This window comes from Talpa europaea (assembly GCF_964194135.1).
Source record: "Talpa europaea genome assembly, chromosome: 2".
NCBI lineage: Eukaryota > Metazoa > Chordata > Mammalia > Eulipotyphla > Talpidae > Talpa > Talpa europaea.
This window is the reverse complement of record NC_140068.1, coordinates 117,483,197-117,508,538: the sequence shown is the minus strand read 5'-3', so window position 1 is coordinate 117,508,538 and position 25,342 is coordinate 117,483,197. Positions and strand designations below refer to the sequence as shown.

At 50.7% G+C, this 25,342-nt stretch overlaps 1 pseudogene across 1 annotated transcript in view; it reads right to left on the bottom strand.

The window, feature by feature from the left end:
* Window positions 1-15,148, bottom strand: part of LOC311188284 (class I histocompatibility antigen, Gogo-OKO alpha chain-like) — an 87,945-nt pseudogene extending 72,797 nt beyond the window's left edge. Inside the window, exons 1-5 of the transcript in view lie at window positions 15,088-15,148; window positions 2,083-2,361; window positions 1,615-1,883; window positions 764-1,039; window positions 524-643 (exon numbers count right to left, since the gene is read on the bottom strand). The product of the transcript in view is annotated as a class I histocompatibility antigen, Gogo-OKO alpha chain-like (transcript). The remainder of the gene's footprint in view (window positions 1-523; window positions 644-763; window positions 1,040-1,614; window positions 1,884-2,082; window positions 2,362-15,087) is intronic.
* Between the last annotated feature and the right edge of the window lie 10,194 nt (window positions 15,149-25,342).

Sequence of the window (25,342 nt, the reverse complement as noted above, 5' to 3'; positions counted from 1 at the left end):
CCACCGTGGAGGGCCCTCATCACATTCATTTTAAAAGATGCTTTAGGGGCTGAGAGACACATCAGAGCCCTGGGCACTATTGTTGCCTGGTTGAGAACAAAACGGAACCTGGTAAGAGATGACACCACAGGAGGGACTGATGAGGGTGACTCCCCCATGGAGTCCATTTACACTGTCCCCAGGGGCTCAGGGTCAAACCGCTGATCTACACTTACCTAGAGCCTGAGTGTAGCTTCCTCCTTGTCTCCCTGTGGGTAGAAAAATCATGTGAGACCAGGGAGCAGTCAGGTCAGAAGCCTAAAGGAATCTTCTAATCCTGCACCACAGGGAAGTTTCCAGAACTGGGACTAAAGACCCAGGTCAGGACTGGGGAAAAAGAAGAAAGGAGGTGAGGGGGGACTGGAGCAAATGCCCTCTGGGCAACACATGTGTGTGGATGGCACTTCCCAATAAACAGGCAGGGCAAGTTCTGCCTGGGACATGGAAGCCCCCAGTGGACAAGATCCCTCACTCCTTTCCCTACCTGAGTGCTTCCTCCTCCACATCACAGCTGCAGCCACCGCAGCTCCAGGGAGCACAGCTCCAAGGAGAACCAGGCCAGCAATGATGCCCGCGGTGGGGATGGAGGACTGAGGAAGGGGCACTGGAAGGGAAGGGAAGATCATACCCTGAGCCCCAGACCTTATCCTGACCCTCTGAAGGTCTCCAGAAGGGCTCCTGATGGCCCTGAGAACAGCCTCAGTGCCCACATCCTCCTCCTTACCCCATCTCAGGACTTGGGGCTCCAGCAGTCCCTCATGCTGCACATGGCACGTGTATCTCTGCTCCTCTCCAGAAGGCACCACCACAGCCGCCCACTTCTGGAAGGTTCCATCTCCCCCAGGCCTGGTCTCCACCAGCTCCATCTCCTGGGTCAGGTCCTCCCCATCTCGCTGCCAGGTCAGGGTGATGTCCGCTGGGTAGAAGCCCAGGGCCCAGCACCTCAGGGTGACCTCATGCTCAGAGGTGGGGTGGTGAGTCACATGTGTCCTTGGGGGATCTGAGGTGGTAAATCAGAAAAGTCATTTTGTGTTTCCTCCATGGACACTGAAGAATCCTCATGAGAGCATCCTCACAATGGACAAGACAACTGGTGTGGCAGGAAGAAGCATAAACTGTAAAAAACAGGCTAATCTGGGGAATCTGTGTGATTCTCCTATTCCTAAGAAAGTTCTGGAATGAGGAGGAAAGCCCAGGGTAGGATGAAGCAGAGGGAGTGGAACACAGACTTTTTATTCCTGACCTGGGTGGAAGGTGAATGACACAGAAAAGCAGGAATCACATAACTGAAAATGTTCTCAGACCAGAAACAAGACTGAGAGAGAAACTCGTGGTTCTCAAACAGGCCCCTGGTCAAAAGGACCTGGTGATGTGTGAGGTCAGGGGCTGTCTGTCTTTCTCAGGAGAGACGGGATCCCTTCACTGTCCTTCAGGAGAAGCCGGAGTCTCTGGGAGTCTCTCTCGTGCAGAACATGAAACCCAGGGGAGCCCCCCTCTCGGGACTAGAGAGAGGACTCATTTCCCGCAGTGACTCCAGGCAGGGGGGGGACCGGGAGGCCTCCAGGCCCCTCTTACCCGTGCGCTGCAGAGTCTCCTTCCCGTGCTCCAGGAATGTGCGCAGCCACCTCAAGCACCTGCCCTCCGCATAGTTCCTGAATCTCTCTGCCTCACCCTGGGCCTCCCACTCGCGCTGGGTGATCTGAGCAGCCATGTCCGCAGTGGTCCAGGAGCGCAGGTTCTAGTTCAGGGCCAGGTAATCAGCGCTGCGAACTGATCATACCCACGGAGGAGGCGCCCATTGGGCCCCAAGTCGCAGGCAAACATGTTCTGGAAGGTGTGAGAGCCTGTCCCCGCCCCGTCACCCCGGGATCTCCCCGCCCACGCCCCCTCCCGCCGGGAATAAACTAAACAGAATGAAACGGGGTGAAAGTCCCGCGGGCTGTTCCCGGGCAGGTTGCAGAGAAGCCTGGAGGGGGAGACCCTGGGCGACCCCCGTCCGTGGGGATGGGGGTGCTGACCCGGCCCGGACCCGCGCCAGCTCACCGGTCTCGCTCTGGTTGTAGAGGCCGCGCAGGGAGTCCAGGTGCGCTGGGAACCAAGGTATGGGGTCCCTTAAGATCCGAGTCCTCCCGTCCCGCTCCTCCTGCTCCTCCTGCTCCACCTGCCCCGCCCAGGGCGCCCGCGGCTCCGCGCTCTGGCCCGGAGAGTCGCTGTGGAACCACCCGAACTGCGTGTCGTCCACGTAGCCCACGGCCATGAAGCGGGGCTCCCCGAGGCCGGGCCGGGTTATCGCGGTGTAGAAAGTCCTCAGGGAGTGGGGGCCTGGGGGCGGGAGGGGAGACCCTGCCTGTTCTTCTCCCCTTCGGGGACTCGAGTCCCAGGGGGCGCCCACGAGACAGAAAGCGGGTGAAAGACGAATGAGAGTGAAAAGCGGCTGCGGGACGAAAATGGCCGGGACTCGGGGGGCCAGAGGAGGCTGGGGTCTCGGGGGACGGAAAGGGGCCAGGACGGGGCGGGGCCGAGGTGGGGGGACAACTAGGGCGGCGGCGAGGTCGCGCCTTTCCCACGCCCGCCCGCGCCCTCGCCCCCGCCTCTGGGAGCGCCCTGTCCCCTCCCGACCCGCACTCACCCGCCCGGGTCTCCCCCGGGGCCGCGGCCACCGCGAGCAGGAGCAGGAGGGCTGCGCCCCCCATCCCCCAGGACGCGCCTCCACCCGGGCTGGGGAGACAGAGTCCCGGCGGGTGGGCGAGGGCTTTGGAACGGGAGCCGCGGGGCTGCTGATTGGCTGCTCCGGAGACCTCCAGGCAATGGGGAGTGAGCCCTGGGGTGAGTCACCAGTATCCAGGCAGGAGGACCCGCCCAGGCTGTGAGCCCAGAAGCAGAACCCAGGGGAGAGGGCGAATCCCCAGCAGTCACCTTCCAGCCCTGCACCCCGCGCTGGGGACTGATACCCAGACAGCCACACCCGAGACTGGGACTTTGCCGCCCCCTCCTCTCCTGCTCCGAGACCTTTGTCACACCGTGTCCCTGAGTCCAGGCCCAGGGACTGGGTCCGCAATTCTCAGACATTTTTCTTTCAGAAACTCTGTTCAGTCTCACAAATTATTACGGGTCCCATGTATAATTTTGTTACGTGGGTTACAGCTTTAAATATTTACTTTACTAGAATAAAACCTTTTTAAAAGATGTTATTGCTTCTTTACTTTAGAATATAAATAACATGGGGCCTCCCTGGTGGCGCAAGGGGTTAAGCATCAGCACTGTGAAGTGACCTGTAGCTGCAGCAGCACAAGTTGGCCAGGGAGCAACTCACATGGCACCACAGACCTCTCCTGCCTCACCTGCTGCTCCCCTCAGCAGTGGATTTCTGTAGATCTGCCTGTTCTGCTCCCCACTCTCTGTCTTTGGTGAATCCACTCACCTGCCACACCTCTGGCCTGTACTCCAGTTCTTGTGTGCATAAATAAATAAATCTTTTTTAAAAAGAATACTAATAACCTATGATATGCTAATGATGGAGTTTTTGAGTCAGTGGGTTTGGAGTGAGGGATCCTTGGGGTCACTCTGGGAAAGATGTCACCAGGGCTCCCATTTCAGCGGTACGTGGAGAGTTCCCCAGGCAAGTTTCTTCACGAGACAGAGACAATAGTTATATTTAAAGGGAAGGTTTTTTACGGGGAAAAGGATGTCCTAAAGCTAATTCTATACAGGCTTTGTGGACTCCACCCCCACCCCAGGCCAAAGCCAAAGACACTGGGAACTCCAAATCCCATCACCACCCAAGGGAAGGTGGCTGGGACCTGAGGGTGGGGTTAAGCAGCCAGGTTTGGTATAAAACCAGACACGTGGGCTTTGGTGGGGGGCTCTTTTTTTGGCTCTCCGCCAGCTGGCAGCGCTTGGCCAGCTCTGAGAGTGCCTTTGTGTTTCCAGGTTGGCGAATAGGGTAGGACGCATTAAAGACTTTCCCTATTTTCTCCCTGAGTTGTACATTTCCTCATGTCCCTTTCCCTTTTATTAACCTTTTGTGTGTGCCTGTAGTGGAGTACAAATAAGTCCCTTTTATGCGCGCAGGTGAGAACCCACAGCCAGGCAACCCATTTTTATATCGGGGCTGCTCAGGTTTATTAGGGAAAGGTTTATTAGGGAAAGGGACAGAAGAGTAAAGGATATTTGCATAGACACAGGTGGGCAGGAAGAGCTGCCCAGAAAGGGACAGGTTTGCTGAGAGAGGCCTGCATGGTTGCAAGTGGGCGGCCTTGAGGAGAGCTGCCTCCACTGAGGGAGGTCAATGAAGAGAAGTGCAGGCATGATACAGGTCATGGGCAGGCAGGAGGCTGCTGCCCTGCGGAGGAGAGAGTTGGTGAAAAGAGGCACCTGCATAGTCACAGGTGGACAGAGGGAGTGCTACCCCAGCCTGTGCAGAGACCGCACTAATACAGTCTTCTGTTGGGGAGGGGCCACTCCTTGTGAGCCTTTGGGGTAGTTGCTGATTTTGGATAACTGTGCAGAATCTGAAAGCGACCAGAGATTCCACCATGGGCTCAATCTCCATATCTTTACCCTTGGGCCTGTGCTCTAGACAGCAGTCTGATACCTGCTTGGATTTTCTGTTTTGTAATCTAGGCTTTGGTGCCTACGGATCTTGGTTTCTAGATCTGTGTCAGTGGCTGTGTTAATCCCTTCTACCCCCTGCTCCTTGTGTGAGCCAGATTTCTGGTCTTGGGGAACCTCCTTTCCAGTCTTTTTCTATTGCTGTTCTCCATCATTTACTAACTTGACAACTTCCAGTACTATTTTTACTATTGGGATTTGTGGTGCAAAATAAAGTGAAAAAATTTTTTTAAATAATTTGATTCCAGGGACCTCCCTGGTGGCGCAAGGGGTTAAGACGCAACCTATGAGGTAATCAGAAGCCTCTGCAGCCTCAATCTGCTCTGGATTCCCAGGCCAGCCAGGGAGCAACCCACATGGCATAGCAGACCTCTCCTGACTAGCCCACTGCTACCCTCGGCAGTGTCCTTTGGTCAATCTGCCTGTTCTGTTCCCCACTCTGTGTCTGGTGAATCCTCTCACCCCCCACACCTCTGGTCTGTTCTCCAGCTCTTGTATGCATAAATAAATAAATCTTTTAAAAAAAATAAATAATTTGATTCCAGTGTAATGAATACTGAAGAGCTTTATGAAAGGTTTGGCCTGGTAAAGAAAAGGAGAGCCAGGCTAAACTTTCTCAAAGGAAGGGAAAATTTATTGCGCCCCGGGCGGACTTCACGGACCCAAGGTGGGGGTCAGTGAAGCCTGGTGGGCTGTTCCCAGGTGGGCTGCCTGGTGGGTTTTTGCATTTGGCCTCCTGCATGGACCTTGACTTTATAACTTAGTGGAACAATATATTACTTTAAAAAAAAAAATCACACTTTAGCACAAGACCCAACCAATATGCAAGAGAGTGATGAGAAAATATATTATTGAGCAAATGAATATAAAGATTCCAGCAGAATTTCCAGTCTAGGTGCAATTGTAATAGAGTGGTGCCCAGGAAAATGTTCCCTCGCCCCACCCAAAGGAGGGTGGAGCTAAAGAGAAGAGAAGAACCTGGAGAGGAGACAGAAGAAGAAATGAAGCAGGATGGAGCCAGAAGGAGACATGGAGGAGGCACATGGAACAGAGAGACATGTGAAGAAACTGCGTTTGCCTTTTGGTCCTGAAACAGATGTGGTTGAGAGACCCATGGGGAGGAGAGCAATGTTAGCTTTTATCTTGATTTTGATTTTGCTCTTTTCCCTCCAGACTTGTCTGGTTATTTCTGATCCTTTTCTGTGGGTCCCCACTAAAAGATGCTTTAGATTTGTGGCAGGCTTTTGGGCCTCGCTCTGGGCCAATCCCATTCGGGTGGTCTTTTACCCATGAGGGGACGGGTAACTTTGGGTGCTGGATTTAGAAACTATATTCTTTGTCTTTTCTATATAGTTTACTAATTGTATTCAATTTCCTTTCCATTACAGTCTTGAATGTTTTGTCTTGATATGGCCGATGACAGAACCTATTTAGAGCAGGCAGGTTTGCGGGGCCTGGGGTGCTCCTCTCCCTGCCCTGTAACACAATGAACACGCCCATGCAGGCATAATTAACAAGTTTGCTTACTCACAGCTCTTTCCCTTCTAAGATGCATGGCCAGGGCCTGAGCACTCTTATCTACAACGTTGGGCAGTAAACCAGCTGGCCTGTCTCTTAAAGGGCATCCTCAAATACCTCATCTTGCCCCCTTTGCCTGACGCCCCTTGTCTGGGGACTTTGCAGCAAATGGTTGTGCCTGCTTGTAGGGTAAAGAAAATATCAAGCTTTTCTGCCCTTCCGCCATCAGGATAGATGATGGATCCTTGTCCTCAATGCATGCCTGATGGCGGGCACCTGGAATAGGGTGTGGGCATAGGTAGATGGGATTCAGCTGAGCTAAGACTGTGCTTTTAAGGGCGGTGTCACGGGGATGCCAGCAGCAGCAGTAGAAGCTGAAGCCGAAACCGAAAGAGAAGCCGAGATCACCAGAGAGCCCAGATAGAGTGAGGATTTGCTAGGGGCTGGGAGGCCTGCCAGCGTCCCGCCCCCCCAACACCTCTGCCTGCCATATGCCTGGTGAACCCCAATAAAAGACCTGCAAAAAACCCACTGAGGACTCTGACTCCTCCTTTACCCGGTCTGCATGGGATCAGAAAACCTGCACTGTATCCAGTCCTGACCCTGCACTGCTGAAAACGATGCTATTGATGGAGGACAGGAATGAAAACAACTGAAGAAAGGAAGCACCACAAGACCAGAAACCTGGCTGTAGGATAAATGGTTTTCAGGCTTTTCTGCCCTTCCACCATCAGGATTGCCTTGCCTGATGGGGCACCTGCAGTTGTTACATTGTTGCAAGCTGTCTGGTTTACTTCTGTGGGCCGTGGGAGGGGTATTGAGATAGGCTCCAGAGAAGCAGAAGCAGGAGAGCAGCAGAAGAGAAAAGGGGAGAAAGTAGCCAGAGAAGCCCAAAGTGAAGGCTTGCCAGGGGCTAGGAGGCCTGCAGGCTTTCTGGCCCCCTGGCACCCCTGCCTACCCTGTACCTGTTTGCCACACTACATGTAAAGCTCAATAAAAGCCTAATAAAACCAATGCGGGCTCCAGGACTCTCCTTTACCCCATCTGCCCAATCATAAATAACCTGCTCTGTGGCCATCCTGGTCCTACACTGGCTCTCACAAGGATGGGGGTAGAAGAGATTAGCATAACCATCAACACAGTTGTGGAAACTAGGATCCTTCTGCACAGACTACACAGTTGTGAAAACTAAGATCCTTTGGCGCCAAAGCCTAGATTACAAAGCATAACATCCAAGCAGGTATCCCAGGGTGCATCCAAAGGTAAAGATAGGGAGATTGAGCCCATTGTGGAATTTCAGGTCTTTTTCAGATTCTGCAAAGTTATCCCAAATCAGCCACTAACCCTAAAGCTTACAAGGAGTGGCCCCTCCCAACAGAAAAGGACTATATCAGTGCAGTCTGCACAAGCTTGGGGCAGCTCTCCCTCTGCCCACCTGTGACAGATATCTCTCTCCGCAGGGCAGCAGCCTCCCTGCCTGCCATGACCTGTACCTGCCAAGGCTTCTCCTCACTGACTTCCCTCAGTGGAGGCAGCTCTCCTCAAGGCCGCTCGCCTGCAACCACACAGGCCTCTCTCAGCAAACCTGTCCCTTTCGGAGCAGCTCTTCCTGCCCACCTGTGTCTATGTAAGTGTCTTACTCTTCTGTCTCTTGCAGTAATAAACCTTCCCTTTAAATATAACTAGTGTCTCTGTCCCGTGGAGAAACTCGCCTGGAGAATTCTCCATGTGTCGCTGAAATAGGAGCTCTGGTGAAACCTTTCCCAGAGTGACCCCAAGGACCCCACATTCTAAACCCACAGACCACAAAAACCACATCACTATCAATGTAAGAGATATGGACACAGTTGTGTATAAAAGGAACCCTTGGTTTTTATTTTTTGTTTTGTTTTGTTTTGTTGATTTTTTTACAATAAATTTTATTTTTATATTCCCCATACAATTGGAACCCCCTTATTTTGACCCCAATCCCTCCCCTCCCCGCCCCCCAACCCCCATAGAGTGTCTCTGGTTCATAGTTGTTTGTTGATTTTGATTTTCACTTTCTTATAGTTATTCTTTTTCCTGGTCCCTTATTTAAGTTTTCTAGATTCCTGCTATGAGTGAGACCATCCGGTAGTTTTCTTTTTCTTTGTGGCTTATTTCGCTGAGCATGATCCCTTCCAGCGCCATCCATGTTGCTGCAAATTGCATGTGTTTATCTTTTTTGAATGCTGAGTAATATTCCATGGTGTATATGTACCACACCTTCTTGATCTCTGAAGAGTAAATGCAAATGGCCAACAGGCATATGAAAAAATGTTGAACATCACTTGTCATCAGGGAAATGCAAATCAAAACTACCATGAGATACCATCTTACACCAGTGAGAATGGCACATATTAAAAAAACTAGCAACAACAAATGTTGGCGAGGATGTAGAGAAAAAGGAACTCTCCTGCACTGTTGGTGGGAGTGCAAACTGGTCCAACCACTATGGAGAGCTGTGTGGAGATTTCTGGACCTACTAAACATAGAGCTTCCATAGGATCCAGCAATTCCACTCCTAGGTATTTACCCAAAGGACACCGAAACATTAATTCCAAAGAGCACCTGCACCCCTATGTTTATAGCAGCACTGTTTACAATAGCTAAGCTTTGGAAACAAACCAAATGCCCTTGGTCTTTAAACCAGTGCTCAAACCTTATGGGGCTACCCAGGTCTGGGACCTCATACATGAATAATAAAGCTGCTGACCTCACCATTCCTGAAGTACCGATTGTTCTTCCTCTGCCTGGATAAAAGGCCAGAATTTATTTCTACAAGAACACTATGGAAATGTAACAGAATAAGAAATATTCAATGATACTGTTTCAGGTTTCACTTTGCAATTAACCTTGGAGAAAATACCAAAACACCACCTGTATAGTTTTAATGTAGTATCAAAGTGGAATATTTCAAATTGTCTGAAAACACTACTTCAACATATTTGTGTAAGGCAGTGTCTGCATAGTTATAGTAAGGCAGTGTGTATTTTTTCATAGACTTCAACCAGAACAACAGACCAAATGGAGAAGAAAATATGAAAATGCAAAGGTCTTCTAATGAGACAGACAAGAAAGACAATTGCAAAAATATAAAATGCAAAAGATCCACTCTTCTCATTGCCCCGATTATTTTCAGAAATATTATTTCTGTTAAGAACACTTTCTGTTAACATGCATTGGGTTATACATATTATTCTAAATGAAATAGTTACATGATTAAACACAGCTTTATTCCTAGGGTGGTAAATAGGGGTAGTAATACCTCATAAACAAAAGTATACTTGGCGTCCTCACGTATCTGTAAGACTTTATGCAGATTCTGAAAGGAAAATGACTGAGAAGCGCTGACCCAGTCCTTGGGCCTGGAATCGGGGAGACAGTGTGACAAAGCTCTGGGTGAGGAGAAGAGGGGCAGAGCAAAGCCCCAGGGCCCTAGTCTGGTTCTCATAGTTCCAGGCCCCAGGGCTGTGTCCAGGGCAGGAAGGTTACTGTTGGGGATACCCCACTGCCCCCTTAGCCTCCCTTCTGTCTCCACCACCTGTGCTGGACCCTGGACACTTGTGACTCCCCCCCAGTTCTCAGTCCCCAGTGCCTGGAGGTTCCCAGAGAAGCCAATCAGCATGGCCCCCAGTTAAATCTCTGTCCACCAGCCTAGAGTCAGAAGCTCCCCAGACCCCAGCAGTGCTGGTCATGGGGCCCCCAACCTCCTCCTGCTGCTTCTCTCCAGGGCTGTGTCCCAGGCCCAGGCTGGTGAGTGCAGGATGGGGAGAGAAAAGGCTTCTCTGGTGGAGGCTGTTGCCTTAGGCCCCTCTGTCCCCCCACGGTTCCTCTCAGTCCTAGTGCCTTTCTGTCCCTCCCACACTAGCTCCCTCTTCTGTCTCCCTGAGACCCACTCCTTCTCCACCTGATGCCCCTTTTCAAGCTCTGGAGGCTCCTCCTTCCCTGAACACTTTCTCCCCTCATGCCCCATCTTCCTGGGACTCAGGACCCAGGGAGATGGGTCAGCCTGGCTTTCACCCCTTCCTGCCTCCAGGCTCCCACTATCTAAGGCTTTTCGAAACCAAGATCTCCCAGGGCCTCCGGTGGCACAGTGGTTGAGCGTCGCACTGCAAAGCTGTCTGCAGGCTCTGCAGCACTGGTTCAATTCTACGCTGGCCAGGGAGAAGCCCACATGGCACAGCAGACCTCTCCTGTCTCGCCCACTGCTCCCCTCAGTAGTGTCTTCGGTCCGTCTGCCTGTTCTGCTCCCTACTCTGTCCCTGGTGAATCCTCTCACCCTCCCACGCTTCTGACCTGTACCACCAAGACCTCCCAGCCCAGCCTCAAGGAGCCCCAGTACATCGCCGTGGGCTACATGGACGACACACACAGTTCAGGCGGTTTGACAGCGACTCTCCAGGTCACAGTGTGGAGGTGCTGGAGCCCAGGGTAGAGCAGATGGGACAGGAGGATCTGGACAATGATACAGAACCAAGACAATAGGCACAGAGGTTCAAAGCTCCCCTACATGGCTCCTGGAGGACCTGCGCAGCTACTACAATCAGAGCTAGGATGGTGAACAATATTTGCCCAGGGAAGGTCACAGATCCCATTCCACAGTGATTTCGAGAGGCTACGGCACCTGCTATAGTGGAGGAGGAAGTTTGGGCAAAGCACAAAATGAACAACCTGGAGGGCAGGTGCGTGGAGTGACTCCCAAGACTCCTGCAGATGGGGAAGGAGGTGCTGCAGCTCAGAAGTAAGAGGTGCTGAGGAGTCTTTCATCTCCCTGAGGCTTACACCCCTCAGGGAAAACGGAATCATGGTCAGAAAAGCGCCCCCTTCTGGTCAGAGAAGGAGCTGTCTGTCACATTTCAAAACTCTGTAGTAGAGACTGGTCCAGTGGCTCCTATTTTTTCTGAGGGACAGTTAAGGAATCCAGTTTCTCCTGAGAAAGAGGGGAGACCACCCCCTGAAATCACCCTGCATAGGATCCTTTTCACTGGCAGTCTTCTTAGGAACAATGAGTTTCTCCCTCAAGATCTTGATTTTTAGTCAGAGAGCATTTTTGGAGATCTCACTCCTGCCTGTCTGTGTCATTACCCTCCACCCAAGTCAGCAACAAAATGCTTAGAGACCCGCATCCTACCCCAGGCTCTCACCTACTCTCCCGGACTCCCAGACCAGGCTGGTTTCTGGGGTTTGTGCTTCCTTCTTCCAAGCATATTGTCCTGTCCATTCTGAGGATCGTCATGAAGCTGCTTCAGTGTCCATGGAGAAAATATAAACCATAAAATTTCCGATTCTTCCCACTCAGACCCCCAAAGGGCACATGTGGCCCACAACCCCATCTCTGAGCATGAGGTCACCCCGAGGTGCTGGGCCCTGGGCTTTTACCCTGTGGACATCAGCCTGAACTGGCAGAGAAATGGGGAAGATCTGATGCAGGACATGGATTGGGTGGACACCAGGCCTGCAGGTGATGGAAGCTTCCAGAAGTGGTTGGCTGTGGTGGTGCCTTCTAGAGAGGAGCAGAGAGACACATACTATGTGCAGCATGAGGGGCTGCTGGAGCCCCTTACCTTGAGATGGGGTAAGGAGGGGGACTTGGGCACAGGACCTCTTCTCAAGGGAATCAGGAGCCCTTCTGAGAACTTCAAAAGCATCATTGCTGACCTGGTTCTCCCTGGAGCTGTGCTCACTGGAGCTGCAGTGGCTGCAGCTGTGATCTGGAGGAAGAAGCACTCAGGTAGGGAAGGGACTGGGGGGATTTTGTCCACTGAGGGCTTTCAAGTCCGAGGGAGAACTTGCCCTGCCTGGTTAATGGGAAGTACCATCCATACACATGTTGCCCAGAAGGCATTTGGTCCAGTCCCTGCACTTCCTTTTTTCATTTTTCCCAGTCCTAACCTGGGTCTTTAGTCAAAGTATTCCAGGATTAGAAGATTCCTTTAGGACTGCACGGGCTGACTCCTCCCTTGTCTCACATGATGATTCATCCCACAGGAGGACAAAGAGGAAGCTACACTCAGGTTGCAGGTAAGTGTGGGTCAGGGGTTTGATCCCTGAGGCCCTGGGGATAGTGCTGATGAAGCCATTCAGTTTCCATTCATGATGGTGATTTTCATGTCTTCAGATCTTAAGGCCACTTATTAGTGGCTCAGCTCACCATACAGACATTCACCTCTTCTTTTGACTTCAGCTGTGAACAATAATTTACATTGTGGGGTAGAATTGGAGGCTCATTCCTCCTTTGAAGGAAAGAGACCACAGTTATGGAAGAAGGTGACAGAAGAAAAGCACAGCAGCAAGCAGGAAATGGTTGTGAAAAATGAGAAATTAGGGCCTCCCTGATGGTGCAGAAGGTTGAGCGCAGCACTGTGTAGCTGTCTGCAGCCTCTGCAGTGCCGGTTCGATCCTCGCCAGCCACAGAGCAACCCACATGGCATGGCAGACTTCTCCTGTCTCGCCCGCTGTGCCCCTCAGCAGTGTATTTCGTCAGTCTGCCTGTTCTGTTCCCTGCTCTGGCTCTGGTGAATCTTCTCACCTCCCATGCATCTGGCCTGTGCCCCGGTTCTTCTGTGCATGAATAAATCTTTCAAAAAAAGAGAGAGAGAAATTATTCAATGCTGACTTTACAAAGACTGAGCACATTATTTTTTCTTTAAAGATTTATTTATTTATACAAGAAATAGGGTATAGGCCAGAGGTGCGGGAAGGTGAGAGAATTCACCAGAGACAGAGTGGGGAGCAGAACAAACAGACGGACTGAAAGCACTGCTGAGGGGAGCAGCAGTGAGACAGGAGAGGTCTGCCATGCCATGTCAATAACTCTCTGGTGGGCCAGGAATTGAACCTGCGCTGCATAGGCTGTGGACAGCTTCGTAGCACTGTGCACAACCCGCTGCACCACCGGGGACACCCTGAGCACGTTATTGCTCCATTATTAAATATTTTTAATGAGGGGAAATAATCTATATCCAGCCAGGAGACATAGCAATGACAGCATTTGAAACTCCACATTGAGGGCACTGCTGACAGATAGATGATGGTCATGGTGAGAGACCAAGAGAAACCAACCTCATGGGTAAACACCAGGGTTTGACCTAAGAGGTCACTGTGTCTTCCTAGCCAGTGAATCTATAACTTATATAGTCTCATCAATAATTTTTAAAAAGTTGGAGAGATAGTAAATTATTGAGGGAGCCAGGTAATATACCTTTGCTTTAACTCCCAAAATTCATTAAGGAAAACTCATTGTGCTTAATAGCACCAAGGCTCAGCACCATGACAAGGGAACATAAGTACAGGATTCAGGTGGTGTCTGGTGTCAGGAGTGAGCTCCGTCTTCCTGCTGGTCTGGCAATGACCACTTGTAGTACTTTGTTCACGGGAAGCCTCAGTATGACAGCAGGTCTGATGGAATCTAGTAGTGACTGTGCAAGTGACCCACTTCCTAGCAGGTGTGATGACACTGTCAACTCCTGACACACAGGAAGCTTCTTCTTTGGGGACATTGTGAAATGCATTTTACTGATGAATAGATAAACTGGAATTTCTTTATTTTTTAAGATTTATTTATTTATGTATACAAGAACTGGGGTACAGGCCAGAAGCGGGGGAGTGAGAGGATTCACCAGAAACAGAGTGGGGAACAGAACAGGCAGATTGACTGAAGTACACTGCTGAGGGGAGCAGCAGGCAAGTCAGGAGAGGTCCGCTGCACCATGTGGGTAGCTCCCTGGCTGGCCGGGGATCGAAGTCTTGCTGCAGTGGCTGAGGATAGCATCATAGGTTGTGTCTTAACCCCTTGCACCACCTGGGAGGCCCTACACTGGAATTTCTAAAAAATATCTATACTACCATGATTCAGTCCAGATGTGGGGTTATTTAACTAAAGATTTTATGGTTTTTATTTCAAACCATCATGAAATAATTGTAAAATATTGTGAAATAATTGTAAAATATTGTGCATCTAAATGTATTTTCCTAAAAAGAAATAACTGCCAAATATTTATTCTTGTCACTGAAGACTGGTTTTTCTCTGAGTAAGATGTGGGATTACCGGACCTTTCTGGGCAGAGATTGACATGGTGCAACCTCTTTTTGGAAGCCTCAGTCTGGCTGCTGTGCAGAATCAAGAGGTGAAGGTGATAGGTGGGAAGATAGATGTGGGAAACTAGCACAGGTTCTAAGATGGAACATTTGGTAGCTTTATGGGGTATGATGAGGAAAGTAACATAAAGTGTTTGCATCTGGATATATTTAGAGATGGACTTTACAGCATTTCCTAATGTAACATCTGGGTTGTGAGAAAGATGGGTCAGGATGCCACCCAACATCTCAGACTGTGAAGTGGAGATGTGGAGCCCTCGGTGACACGAGCAGGCTTCAGAAGTAGCACATTTGTGGAAATGGCATCCGAGGTGTTCATTAGGAGAGTTGAAGCTGAGGGTTACTGAAAATACAGTGATGGTGGCAAAGGTCAGACAAGCCTGGAGCACAGGTGAAATATGTAAACTGAGAAATAGATCTGGGAGGTGATATTATGTAAATGATATTTGTTGGGTGACCTGATCAGACCAAAGCCCCACTCACTGCACAGTCTGACCCCACGTGGAGAAGACACAAAGATCAAAGAGTCCCACTTCAGTGAGCCGAGGAGTCACTGGGATGCTTATGAAGACTGAGAAGGTCTAGAACAGAGCCCGAGAGTCTGTGTTTATAAAAGCGCTGGTGCTGATGTGCTGCTTTCATATCACACTTTTAGCAGCAGGTCAAAACCATGACTCCCACCTGGATGTGCGTCAGCCTCACATGCAGAGCATGTTGAAGAAGAGATTCCCAGGCTCCCTGTTCATCACTCTGAGCTGCTGGATCTGGGCGAGACCTGAGCGTTTGTAACACGCCCACATACATCCTGGGGCTCAACCATGTGGGTCTGCCAGACTTCAGTGGCCCGTTCAGCCACCATTACGGTTACCTGCAGTTCTGCATTCCTATACCAAGGTCAGAACGGTCCAGTCACAGTCATATGAGCCAAACCTTACAAGGTGACTTTCATACCAATCAAGAGCAGAAAGCTGGATCACTCTGGAAAGGGTGTGCATCAAGAGATAGGACCGGGAACACCCTGGGCGCTGAGGACTGATGTATGACAAGGGACCCCAGAGGCTGATCAGTGGAATGCCTTCTTAATAAGATTAGAAACATGGCCGGGGGTTTGGGGTCCAGTTTTCGATTACAACACTTGGTCATCAAGCTGATAACATAGTCAGCAGACTCATGTCCCCCCAAGCCCTTGATGACATTCCCGAGTTTCACCCATCCTTTCTCCTTGTCCTCCTAACGCACGTAGCTGATGCTCTATGATTATTCCACCAATAAAAACGGTCAGGATCTTGCTCGCAGCGGCAGCCTGCATTATGCAGCCTGCTCCACGGCTCCCGCGTCTTTGTCAGTGTGGGGTTGCCCGATGCCACACAGCCAAATTGGGATCCCCCTGATGTCGGTGATCAGGGAGCTGTGAGGACCTGGGAGGAAAAAGACAAGACATGTGCTGGGGGGTCTGTTTTGCTTTCTCTCCCAGAAGGCATATCCAGGTGGACATGAGGAAGTGGTTCAGCATAAGGAAAATCTGTCACTATTCCTGGATGGATTTCTTACTCGTTTCATACAAATTTACAACATAGATTTTTCAAGTAAAATTTACTAAAGGCATTAATAGATACATGTGAATGTGTATATGTCTGTATATAATAGTGTAGTGTGTAACACTGACTCCAGATCCCTGTGGCTTACCCAGCTCTGTCCTGCCCCCTGAGTGGTGGGACATGTGGGCTTTGTTGGTGCAGCTGCCCCAGTGGGCACAGCCAGAGGCCAGTGGGAGCAGGAGTCTGAAAGGGCTGGCAGATGCAGTGGGGCTTTCCTACCCTGGCACCCTGTGTGTGCAGGTGGGAGCTGGTGGGCGCAGCTCTAGAGGTGGTGGCAGAGGGGGAGTTTCCTGACAGGGGGCAGACAGACTTCAGAGGGCCCCTCCCCCAGAGCAAGCCAGGGTTAAGCACAGGAGCACCTAGGGCTTGGCTCCTCCATCCCTGGCCCCTCAGAGGAGCTGCTTCTGGGCAGCACCAAGGCCGCCCTGCAGTGGGTGCCACATGACAGCTTCGCTAAGGACCTCCTCACTGAGCTAGGGATGATAGCTGGGGGGCATCAGCTGGGTATGAATGGACCCCACCAGCTCTGGCAGGCTCCAGAAGGCCGCTGCTTGAGGACAGGGCTGAGGCCACCCTGACAGCTGTGGCCACTGCACCCAGCAGCGGGAGTGGCAGTGGGTGACAGTAGGTGGGCACTTTACCAGCAGCCACCGTCAGTGTCATGGAAATGGCGGCAACCAATCTGGCAGCAGAGGCTCTCTGTCCCCACACACCACCCCAGGGCATGCAGCCCACTGGGGCTACAGCAGCAAGGTCAGCTTTGAGACCTGTCATTGCTGCTGACTGTCCGGCACCACCTCCCGGTGCTGTTGCCTCCTTCCCTTCAGGCCCAGCATTCAGACTGTGGCTGTGCCTGCTGGGGTGATGCTCAGAGGGGAGCACCCCCGGGGAACACCTCCTGCTGCCACTATGGGTTGGGTCCTGGCCCAGTGCTTCCGGCTGTTCCACCAGCTCCAGGCCCTCCCTGATGGGACTGTACCACCTTACACAGGCAGCCTTAATTTGGGACTATTGGACACAGCGGACACTATCTGGGGTGACACAGCTGGCCACTGAGGCCTTAGAAACTCTTTATTTCCCTGCTCTCCTGTTTGTTAGAGAAACCTCATTGCTGTTCCCTGAGCCTGAGTGGTTGCAATTGAGCACAGGGGTGAGAACCACAGTGTCCTCTCCCCTACCTTAGCTCTGTCTTTCTGAGAGGGGGCCAGGAAGGAAGGGCCCATACCTAGTAGAGGAATCTGCACACATGCAGGCTGCACATACATGCTACATGACTCATGATCTGTTTTCTTTGAACTAAAGCTCTTGTTTAAACTGAGATCCTGCCCTGCTGATGCCCCAAAGAGTGCCGGACACTGATGCCTTCTGATGTACCAGGGGCAGGATACCCAGGAGGTTGATGGCAAGTTCTGGGGCTGCTCATGACAGACAGACACCAAGAGTGTCAGCTGTGACAGGCTGTTCTGATGGATGATTTTCTCAGAACATAAAGGTTTGCCAGCACAGAGAGCCCCGGGAGACACACAGGAGAGAGGCGTGTGGAGAAGCTGCCTTGCTTCTTGGCTTTGGACTTGAACCAGGAACTTAGAGACGTGGAAGGAGACTCCTGGAAGAGACCCAGGGGGGAGACAGACCTTTCCCTTGTACTTTAATTTTGCTCCTTTTGGCCCAGACTTACTGGCTCCTTTCATCCACTTCCCAGGTCCCCACCTGAAGGTGCCTTAGCATTGGGGGACCTTTCAGGCCACAGTGGCCTGCTTTGGGCCAAGGCTGTGTGTTTGGGTCTTTACCCACGAGGGGCTGGGGAACTTTGGGTGTTTTATTCCTAATGTTATTTCTTCCTTTCTCTCTATGAACATTAATTCTTTTAAACTTCTTTCACACTAAGAAATAAAACTACAGTTTTGTCATGAAACTAAAGAAAACTACAAAACTTATGCAAAGCTGGGCCCATAAATATATCTTTTGATATATGATATATCTTTTTTTAAAAGATTTATCTATTCATTTACACAAGAACCAGGGTACCGGCTAGATGCGCAGGAGGGTGAGAGGATTCACCAGAGACAGAGCGGGGAACAGAACAGGCAGACTGACAAAATACACTGCTGAAGAGAGCAGCGGGCATGACAAGAGAGTTCTGCTGCGCCATTTGGGACCATCGCCAGCCGGCCGGGATAGAACCGGCGCTGCAGAGGCTGCAGACAGCTTCACAGCACAGGGCTCAACCACCTGCGCCACCAGGGGAGGCCCGATATATATTTTTTTAAAAAGATTTATGTATTTATCCATATAAGAACTGGGGTACAGGCCAGAGATAGGGGGGCGAGAGAATTCACCAGAGAAAAGTGGGGAACAGAACAGGCAGATTGACGAAGTACACTGCTGAGGGGAGCAGCAGGCAAGTCAGGAGAGGTCTGCTGCACCATGTGGGTAGCTCTCTAGCTGGGGATCAAACTAGTGCTGCAGTGGCTGCAGATAGCTTCATTGATTGTATCTTAACCCCTGCACCACCAGGGAGGCCCTGATATATCTTTCAATAAAAATATATATATATAAAAGCTAACTGAAATATTTCCTTTCTTTCTCTCTCCCGAGGATGTAAAATGCTGGAAGCCATGCTACTCATGTTGTCTGACAAGGGTCCGGGCCGCACCCTGATTAAGTGTTTGCATCTCATCCTCACTCATTTTCTACAATCGCGCCGACGCTGTCCCATATTTCAGGAACCCCTGACACCCAGGCTGTTGCGGCTGGTTTGCAGCAGTAAAACTTTTACTAAGTATTCTATTTTCTCATGTCAAAATGTTAGTTTGCATATATCCAATAAGGTTCTTTTTTCCCTTCTAGTTGACTGACTATTGGAAATATGGGTGTTTTACCAAGTGTTGCATCTGGCAACACCACACTGATAAAGAAATGGGAGTCATGGAGCAGGCTACATAATGCAGCATGCTGCTGAAGAGCAAGATCCTGGCCTTTTTATTAACAGAATAATCATACAGTAGCAGTTGTAAGGGGAAGGAAAAAAGAAAAAGGGGAAGAAGGTGACTAGAAAATGTGCTCCACATCTATAGTTTCAGGGGTTGTGAGTCTGCTCTCCAGGCACTTCTCATCTGCTGGTTGACTGGGTATTGTAATTGAGATCAGCCCACACAGACCTTCCCCCCACAGTGTCCCTGATGCTGCCCCGTCCCTGCCCGGTCCTCTCTGGCTCCCCACTGTACCCCTTTCCACCTCTGTCCCCTAAAGTCCCCATTTCCATCTTCTCTCTCTTTTCCAGGAGTCTCCCCATCTTCCTAGTCAGTGCCCTGGGGGCTCTCCTAGGCCTTCCCCTCCTCCAAGGATGGAGAATGTCAGGTGATTCCCAGGAGGAAGGCCTTTCGTCCTTGGAAGCAGAGCAGAAACAAATTACAGGGACCCTGGGATCTAAGTTTCCATCCCAAGAGACTGAGGCAACCTTTATATTTGGGGATTTTCTCAGAATCTAGGAACCAGTTGTCATGTCCACTGGAGACTAAAAATGAGGACACTAAAACTGACACAGACTTGGGCGCCACCTTGTGGCAGATCCCTGTCCTGCCGCTGCGAGCCCAGGGCCTGGGGAGGGCCTGGGTGAGCGGGAGAAAGGGCGGCTCTGGGCTCCTGTGCTCAGCCCTGTGGCCACACGGGGGCGCTGCCGCGCTGCTCCGGATTCTGGTGGAGCCGCCAGGATGGGGCGGGATGTGAATTGGGCAGAGTTGGGGGCTCTGGGGTCCGGTGTCCTGGGGTGAGATGCTCTGTGAGGAGTCAGAGAAGCAGGACTCAGAGGAGAGAAGACTCTGGAGCCTGCCCTGGGTGTGAGGTTTCCAGCTTTTCTCCCCAGGACCCCTCTAGTCCCTGGATAACAAAACAAGTCCCTGGATTCCAGTCTCTGGAAAACAGGAAAGTGGATCATTTTTTCCTTCTACAATCTATTTAGTATTGAGGACATTAAAAAAAAAATAACATTTAAAGAATACTGTTAAATTTACAGAAAAGTTGCAAAGGTAGTACAGTTCTTGTTTACCCCACACCATTTCCACTTTGTTAACATCTTGCATGACTAAAGTTGTTATTTATTTTATAGCTAATAAAGCAATGGTGACACAATTACCAAACTCCATGCTTAATTTCCTTGAATAGTGTCTCAGTGCCTTGGTCTCTCTCCTCACCTTCTGGGATACCTATAACTCTCTTTTTTTTTTTTTAAGATTTATTTATACATATAAGAACTGGCGTATGGGCCAGAGGCGTGGAGGGTGAGAGAATTCACTGGAGACAGAGTGGGGAGTAGAACAGGCAGACTGACTGAAATACACTGCCGAGGGGAGTAGCTGGCAAGTCAGGAGAGGTCTGCTGTGCCATGTGGGTAGCTCCCTGGCTAGGGCTAGAACTCCTGCTTCAGTGGCTGCTGATAGCTTCATAGGTTGCGTCTTAACTCCTTGCACCACCAGGGAGGTCCTGTGGAAGCACAGGCCGGCAATACCGGAGGGTGCTCTTGGACTTAGGGTCTTGCCATTCAAAGGCAAAAAGCAGTTGATCCTGGGCCTCCCTGGTGGTGCAGCAGTTGAGCGCTGGGTTGCAAAGCTGCCCGCGGCCTCTGCAGCACCGGTTCGATTCCCGGCTGCTCCCCGGACACCGGAGGAGGTTCCCACATGGCTCGCAGACCTCTCCTGCCGCCCGCTGCTCCCCTCAGCAGTGTGCTTCAGTCCTTCTGCCTGCTCTGCTCCCCGCTCTGGCTCTGGTGAATTCTCTCACCCTCCCGCACTTCTGACTGTACACAGTGCATGTATAAACAAAACAAACAAACAAATAAATAAAAATACATACCTCTTTAAAAAAAAAAAAAGCAGTTGATCCTGAACATCTATTGGGATACAGAAAAAGTCATCTTTAAGATCTAATATAGAAAACCATCCAAAGTCACCAGGTATGGCAGTTAATAAGGTGTAGGGATTAGGCACAGTCGGGATTTAAATCCTGGACAATGTCATTAATGGCCCAAAAATCTTGGACAAAACGGCCTGTATGGGGTTTCCTCACTGGCAACACTGGAGTGTTGTATGGTGAGCGGCAGGGCCTAATGAGTCCAGATTGAAGGAATCTTTTTAACACTGGCTCAATTCCCCTCAAGGCCTCCTTCTTTAAGGGGTATTGCTTCCTCCTTGGGGTTTTGTTTCCTTCGATCACTTCTTTTATTTTTTTAAAGATTTATTTATTTTTATACAAGAACTGGGGTACAGGACACAAGCGAGGGATGGTGAGAGGATTCACCAGAGACAGAATGGGGAACAGAACAGGCAGAAATACACTGCTGAGGGGAGCAGTGGGCAAGGCAGGAGAGGCCTGCCCCGCCATGTGGGAATCTCCCTGGCCGGCCAGGAATCGAACCAGCGCTGCAGAGGCTGCAGACAGCTTCACAGCGCAGCACTCAACACACTGTGCCACCAGGGAGGCCCCCTGCAATCACTTCTATCTTTATAGACTCTGCATTTTTTGCACGTCCTGGGGTCCCACCAGCCCATACCCATTTACTTACTCGTTCAATGATTTCTGAAGGTAAAACTTCACTTTTGGTGGAACATCTTGAGTAAAAAACATCTGGAACTACAGAGCATGTTCTGGAGGTACCTGTAGGTGAAGCCTCAGAATTTTGGGTGAAAACATAATTTGTGCGTTAAGCTTACTTAAAAGGTCACAACCAAGCAGCGGGATTGGACACTCTTCCATGTACAGGACGCTGTGCTGGAGCTGTGTGGTGCCCAGCCAGCATCCAGAGGTTGTAAGAAGGCTTTCTGTTGTGGCCTTCCTGGGATCCCAGTGACTGCTGCGGTCTCTTTGCTCACTTTAGTCAATCTAGAATTCAGAACTGAGAATGTCGCTCCAGTGTCCACCAAGAAATCAATCAGACGATCCCCCACAGCGAGTGTTATCGGGGCTCTGAGGCGGTTATTGTAATGGGCTTCTTTAGATTTAGTGGAGCCCCCGGGAACGCCTATTCTTCATCTGAACCTTCTCCATGAATATCATTTGTCTCCTTTCCTCTGTAATTGGCTCTAGATTCCTTCTATTCTGTCTATATTCCCTCCTATCTTCATCTGAGCCTCTACTCTGGGCTATCATTTCTCTCCTTTCCTCTCTCCGTGGTTCTGGGTTCTGTGTGCTCTGTCTATATTCCGTCCAGTCACCCCTGGGTGAATCGTCATGTCGTGGTGTCCTCTGTCTTCTGTCCTGTCTTCTGTCATTATTGTGTCTGCTGCTCCCCTGTAATCTGGGACAACTGTACTTCCAATGTCCCTCCTCCCTGCAGTGAGCATGGACTGTTAGGGCGTTGGGAGAGGAAGATAAATGCAGACAAGTTCGCCATCCTCTTAGCAGCCTGCCGGTATGAGGGGACAGATCTCCTCCAATTTAGGAGGTCCGCGGTGCTAAAGGGATGGTGTGACCAAAAGTACCCAGCAGGTCACCCATGTTCATTCAAGCCACCCACTGGCAGCTGTCGGAGAGGAAACTGTCCTGCATCAGGGTGATTCTTCCTGCAAAAGTGGGTGCCCCATCTAGTGTGGGGGGAGATGCCATTTTTTTTTTCTTCCCTGGAGGGCAGTGGAGGCTGTGACGCCTCAGGAGTCTGCGTGGGAGGGGCCTTGTCACACGGAGAAGGACTTTGTCTTGATGTGTTTAAGATGTTTAACACGTGATAATCCTCCTCTTCTAACTCTGCCCTCTTGCAGTCCTCGTGGAGGGCGGCCTGTAGCTGGCCCTACATACTTTTACAAGCTTGATCCTGCATGCTTTTAAAAGCTGACTCAAAAATGTTATGGTTTTCATCCCTCATACTCTTAATAGTTAAATCAAGAGCCTGAATTTGTTGTTGCATGGCTAAGAGCCTGAATGCGTTCTTGCACATTCTCAGTATGTGAAGTAGAACATCTACCTCTCATAGAAACAAGAATGTAGCAAATGGCGCTTATGCACATTCCCAAAAAAAAAAACCCAGAAGCAAAGACTGTAAAGTAGGGATGGCTTATAAACCACCCACATTTGTGTACAGAAGTAAAAAAATGTGCCATATACCAGGTTTTATCAAATTATGTACATTTATAAAACTGGTGATAATATTTAATGGAAAAAGGCTACTTAAACTCAAGGCTGGAAAAAACCGAAAGAACTCAAACTAGGGATACAACTGCTTAAGCTCATGGTTGAGGCCATGCTTTGGTCAAAAACACACCCATAAGAGAGAGCTGTACACAAGCAGGGGAAAAAGCAGACTTTTCAAGACCTGAGACAAAGATTACACCACACGTCCTGCAGACCTAGTGGCACTTGTGGTGACCATCGCAAGGAAAGTTACTTTGGGCTGGTCAACCACAGGTGTAACCTGGTCAACCACGTTGAACACCAATCTTTTACAGGGCAACCCCCTTATGAAACTGGTTGTGTGACTGTGGGTCCTCACCTGCGCACTTAGAAGGGCCTTATTAAGGCTTGACTGCAGGCACACAAAAATGGTTAATAAAAAGTTAATTTACCAAAGAAGGGGAAATTTAGAAATGAATAACTCAGGGAGATAAAGAGGGAGATAAATTCATGAATGCATCCTACAAGTTCTGCTGACCTGGAATCCCAAGGGCACGCTGAGAGCTGGGGACGAGCCAAGAGCCATGTGCGGCCAACACAAGCCCACGTGTCTGGTTTTATACCAAACCTGGCAGCTTAACCCCACCCTCAGGTCCCAGCCACCCTCCCTTTGGTGGTAATGGGATTTGTCTTTCCCAATGTCCTGATGGCTTTGGTCTGGAGTGGGGGTGGGGTCCACAAAGCCTGTATGAAGCTTGCTCAGGACATCCTGCCCCCTAATATTGTCACTATAGTTTTTATTTTGGAAAAAAGTTTTTATAAAAATATTTTATTCCTATTAACATGTAGGGTTGTTAATATCATTCTAAATGAATAAGCATTTTTTAATTTTCGATCTCTAGTATGGCAAATATTGATAGATATAACCAACAAAATTACCTTGGATCCTCATTCATCTGTGAGAGTGTATTCAGATCATAAAGACAGAAATTTTGAGAATCACTGACTGAAACAGACCCTGGTACTCAGAGAGAGGGTGTGAGAAAGGCTACTCAATGCAGAAGCAAAGACGCCAGAGCCAAGAGCCACCTGCAGGAGGGTCGGGACCCAGCCCCAGCTCTCAGGCTGGTTCTCAGGGCTTCAGGCCTCAGGACAGTGTTTGGGTGGGGAGCCAAGCGAAGGGAATATTCATCTCCACTTTGCTCTGTCACAGGCTGCGCCAAGTCCTCACCCTGTACACGCCCAGTTCTATTTCCCTGTACACGACCGTCCGGATAAGTCAATCAACGTCAAGGCTTTCGGGGTGTAAAGTCTGAACTGAGTTTTATAGTCTTCCCAGACCAGGAGGATCCAGACTATGCCACCCCCAACCTTCCTCCTGCTGCTGTCCGGGGCCCTGGTCATGACTGAGACCTGGGCAGGTGAGTGCGAAGTTCGGAGGGGAAAAGTTCGGAGGAGAAAAGTCCTTCCAGGCTTTGGCCTGGAAGGAGTGAGAGGACCCTGCAGTGGCCAGGACCCAGGAAGAGTCCCCGGACCGCCCTCTCCTCCACCCGCATCAAACCCCACACCTCGGTGTCCTGCTCCTCCCTTCCACCCACTCCTGTGCCCTGACCTTTTCCTGCCACCCCCTTTTACTCTCACGAATCCCTTGCTCTCTCCCCCTGCCCGGCCCCTTCATCCTCGGACCCAGACACTGGCGCCCAGAGGAGAGTTGGGGTCTCAGCCCCTCCCCTCCCCCAGGCTCCCACTCTGTAATGTACTTGCACACCGCGATGTCCTGGCCTGGCCCCGGGGAACCCCACTTCATCTGCGTGGGCTACGTGGACGACACGCAGTTCCTGTGGTGCCACAACAATGACCCGAGTCTGAAAATGGAGGCAACAGTGCCCTGGATGGAGCTAGAGGGGTTGGGAGAGCCAAAAGCGGATTGTCGAGAGCCACGTACACCTGTCCAGGCTCCGACTGAGCAACCTGCGGATACACTACACCCAGAGCGGAACAGGTGCGTGATCCCCACCTACAGGCAGGGGTTCCCTCCAGTCTCTGGGTCCGAGCTTCCCCTCGAGGCCTTGGAACTTTTACCCTGTTTCTATTTTAGTTTATTACAAATCCCCAGCAGCTGCGCTTGCCTGGGGATGGGAGGTGCTAAGTGGGCGCGGCTGACGTGGCGGGGGCGGCCGGTGCCTCACACCTTGCAGGTGAGGGATGGCTGTGAAGTGGGCCTGGACGGTAGCCTAAGCCGCTTCAATCAGTTCGCCTACGACGGCGTTGATCCCCTCACCCTGATGGAGGAGCTGCGCGCCAGGACCCCAGCGGGCATGGAGGTGCAGACCTGGGAGGGTGAGTGGGAGGAG